This window comes from Lathyrus oleraceus, chromosome 5 (genome assembly GCF_024323335.1).
Source record: "Lathyrus oleraceus cultivar Zhongwan6 chromosome 5, CAAS_Psat_ZW6_1.0, whole genome shotgun sequence".
Lineage (NCBI taxonomy): Eukaryota > Viridiplantae > Streptophyta > Magnoliopsida > Fabales > Fabaceae > Lathyrus > Lathyrus oleraceus.
In genome coordinates this window covers 520,525,812-520,530,314 of record NC_066583.1, presented here as the reverse complement: position 1 = coordinate 520,530,314, position 4,503 = coordinate 520,525,812, and the positions used below count along the sequence as shown (strand labels likewise).

General features: G+C 31.4%; 1 pseudogene; it reads right to left on the bottom strand.

Annotated features, from left to right (window-relative positions):
• Positions 1 to 688: 688 nt before the first annotated feature.
• On the bottom strand, positions 689 to 1,981 carry LOC127083143 (probable indole-3-pyruvate monooxygenase YUCCA10; annotated as a pseudogene).
• Positions 1,982 to 4,503: the final 2,522 nt, after the last annotated feature.

The window sequence follows — 4,503 nt, the reverse complement described above, 5'->3', positions numbered from 1 at the left end:
GCAAAGGTTAATTACATATCTCAATTCTATTTGGAATTGAGAGAAAACATACTCATAGTGGGGTCAATTGGGAAACTTCCTAAATAAATCTTTGGAATAGAAATTCATACAACTATAGTCAATCCTTGTTTCATTATAGTAATCGATGTTTTTGAAACAAGAGAATCAAGTTGATTTTTCAACCCTCTAGGGACAATGAGCTATGTAGCAAAAGACGTTTAAGGTCTGTAAGAAACAAACATCAATAAGGCATAAATGAATATATTATCTTTAATGATTCAACGTTTTTTGATGCAACACAAGCTAATGATACTTATCAAACTGTTGAAGAACTATGTTCTCAAGATTTTAACTTTCTTATCACACTTTTTTTTCCGTGTACCGTATATCATATTTCAACCGTGTTTGCTTTGAAGTTCTTATTTATTCTTTACAATTTATATGTTAAACTTTATTAATTAGAAATATTGATATTCATATATGCCTTTATTGATAAGTAAATTGTAGTGATACATGATAGTCATCTATGAAGAGAAATATATATATATATATATATATATATATATATATATATATATATATATATCAACAAAAATAATTACTCATTGTTCAACTCTCAGCTCAGATTTCATATAACAAGTGTTTGAAGTTAAAGGGCATAAAAGGCTTATTCAATAGATAATATTAATTAATTCTCCAACTTAAGATTTTTCTTAATGTGTTCAGCAATTCCCTCAGCATCCTTTTTTACTCCCTTTCAATGTTTTGGAAAAGGTATTTTAGGGAACTTTTCTCATTAATAGCGTATTGGTAATTCTTAAAAAAAATCATTTAGTTTATAATTATAAGGAGTATGATAAAATAAAGAATAAATAGCAAAGAAAAAAACAAATATCTACCTTTAGTCATCCATTAGCTATGCTTTTGTATCTGGTAGCAAAAACGATGGTATCAAACTCTTTCTCCACATTGCTTTCAAAGATAACATTCTTCTTCTCGATTTTCTTTATACCCGAAGGAACAACCTTTATAGCTCATTCCTTAATCTTTTCAATGGTTTCAACATCAAGAACGACAAATTTTCCTATAATGTTTTTTAAATATAAAGGTCCATTTTTAGGGCGATAAATCCCGTATTTTGACAAATCACCATATTCCAGCTTAGCTTGAAGCATAATGATTATATCCACAATATAAACAAGAAAACATTGCATCAAACACATCATGTACGAATCATATCTCTAGTGTAGACATGAAGCTCCAAAAAAAATTATTAAATGATTAACATCATCACAACATGTATATTCATCATTAAACTATTATTGGACCTAAATTAATGAAAAAAAAAATAAGTATAATAAATGTCTTTATTGGATTTCGAATGACAATGGATGTGTTAGCACCCCAGTTATGGAGATCATATGCAATCTCCATTCTTGAGTTACCACAACCAACAACCAAAACATCTTTTGATTTACATTTTGAATCACATTTGCACTATTTTGAGTGTACCACCTCTCCTTCAAATTTCTCTAATCCGGGGACATTGGGAATAAAACCTTCACTATTTTCGCCCGAGACAATCACAAGAAATTTTGCCCCATAAACTCCCAATGTACCCTTAAAGGTATTTTTGGCTACAATAATCCATTTGTTCCTTACTCCATTATACTTAGCGGACTCAACAACACGATAATAACGAGGTTTTATGTCAAAATGATCACATATTTATCTATGTATTGAAGAAATTGGTCTTTGGTTAGATATGTTGGGCTCGAGGATGGATGAGGCATGAGAGGTAAAGAGCAAAGTTCACTAGTTAAATGGAGATTTAAACTATCATAAGCAGTTTTCCTCCAAAGAGAAGCATTGTAATCTTCTTTTTCAAGAATAATATGAGAGATTGAGCTTTGTGTCAGTAACACAGAGATTGCTAGACCAAAAGGACCCCACCAACGATTACAATTGGGAATTCTTGCATATTAATGTTGGTAATCTAGGAACTAAATATCTGGAATATTTTGAATCAACAAGAAGATGTAGAATTTATAAGGCTGAATGGAATCTTAAGAAAATTTTGTTGCATCGATACATGAATGTAACCAAAAAAAAAACTTTTTGTCCATGTATTTTTATTGGACCGTGCATTCAGATAATAACTAAATATATTTTCTTTCTATAAAACTTTTTATATAAAAATGTGTATATTCATGTTTTTCTTCTCTCAATGAAGTTTATTCTTCATGTTAAAAATTGTATAAAATAAGGTGATAAGATTAAATACAATGTTATGTTGGAAATATGTAAGTTTTTCATTAAAAAACACTCTTTACTAAATAATGTCAATTTATATGACCGTTATCACATTATACCATAAATGTTATGTTGGAAATATGTAATTTTTCATTAAAAAGACACTCTTTAAAAAATAACCAATTTAATTATTCTTCTGGTGTAATTCAGCATAGCAAATGCAGGTCAGTCAAGCATTTTAAAAAAACTTTCAAAGTTGATTTCAGAATTATTTATAAATATTCATGCATATTTTTCACTAATTTTAAAAAAGTTCTTAAGACTTTAATTTATACATACTTTATTTTATTTTTAAATAAAAAATTATTTTCTCAAATCATTTTTTGAATTTAACTTAATTTAAATCAAATATGCAAGTATTCGTATTAGTGTTATAAATATATTGACTACTCATGAAACATATATAATAAATTTGAAAAACTTTGTATTTCTATGAAATGATATATTTTCTCCAATTTGTTTATTTTTTTAAAATACATATGAAATAAAGGCAAACAAAGAATACTTGAATCCCTTGATTATATCCATGATGATCTTTGGGGGCCTGCAAGGTGCCCATCACATTCAAGAGTAAGGTATTTTCTATCCAACGTTGATGATTATTCTAAAAAGTTATGGTATTCATCCAGAAGATTAAGGATGAAACTTTTGAGAACTTCAAAAGTTGGAAGACTCTAGTCGAAAATCAGATTGACAGAAAGGTCAAGAGGTTAAGACCCTACAATGGCCTTGAAGTTTTCAATGAGGCGTTCGATAGTTTTTGTGCAACCTCTGGTATTGCAAGGCACAAAACTATTGTAGGTACTCCCCAACAAAAAAAATGGCTGAAAGGTTTAAACGAACCATTTTGGAAAGAGTTAGATGCATGTTGACTAATACTGGGTTAAAACAGGTGTTTTGGACAGAGGTTGTTTTGACAGCAACCTATATGATAAATAGATGCCATTTGACTATGTTAGATATGAATACACCTGAATAAGTTTGGTCGGGATACCTACCATATCTCGACAAACTTAGAGTGTTTGGATATATAACTTATGCTCACATTAGGCAAGACAAGGTTAAACCTAGATCTCTGAGATGCATGTTCATAGGACAACCTAGAGGAGTCAACACTTATATGCTATGGTACTTAGAGCCAGATCACAAGAGGTGTATCACCAATCAAGATGTAGTTTTCAATGCAGCTGAGATGGATTTCAAGAGAATTGACGTCGTTAATCAAAGTGCACAGATACTTGAAGAAGAGCTGGAACATGAAGAGATTTATATTGAGGTGTAGCATGTCGATGTTGAATTGCATATCCCATATCAAGTTGAAGAAGAAGCACAAAATGTTGAAGATATTGAGGAAGTTGAGGAAACTGTCGATGACTACCTGTTGGCAAGAGATAGGTCGAGAAGAGTCACCAAGCCACCTCAAAGACTTGGGTGTGCATATCTCATAGCTTATGCTTTAATCTCTACAAGTGAGGTTCTAGATGAAAAACCTAGAGATTATAAGGAATTCATGAGGATTCGAAATAAGACTGAATGGATGAAGATTATGGATGATGAGATGAAATTTTCTTCATGATAACCACAATTGGGAACTAATCAAGAAACCTGTTGGAGCCAGGATAGTAAGTTGTAATTGGATTTTCAAAGTTAGGGAAGGCTTCAAAGCAGTGAGGTCGAAAAGATACAAGGCAAGATTGGTCGCAAGGGGCTTCACTCAGAAAGAAGGCATCGACTTCAATATGTGTTCTCTCCTGTTTTGAAGCATATATCCATTCGAATGTTACTTGCCATGGTTGCACAGTTCGACCTAGAACTGAAACAAATGGATGTGAATACTGCTTTCTTGTATGAAGATCTAGATGAAACAATCATGATGAGGCAACCTAAAGGGTATGTAGAAAAGGGAAAGGAAAATCATGTGTGAAAGGTGAATAGATCTTTATATGGACTAAAACAATCTCCTCGATAGTGGAATAGAAGATTCGACAAGTTCAGGAGACACATAGGTTTCATTAGAAGTCAATTCGACCATTGTGTTTACTTCAAATTTCGACATGGAAATTCATTTGTTATTTTGTTACTTTATGTGGATGAGGATGTAATAGGTGAAGGTTGAACTCAATAAGGAGTTCGATATGAAGGATCTGGGAGCTACATCTAGGATTCTTGGGATTGACATCTAAAGAGATA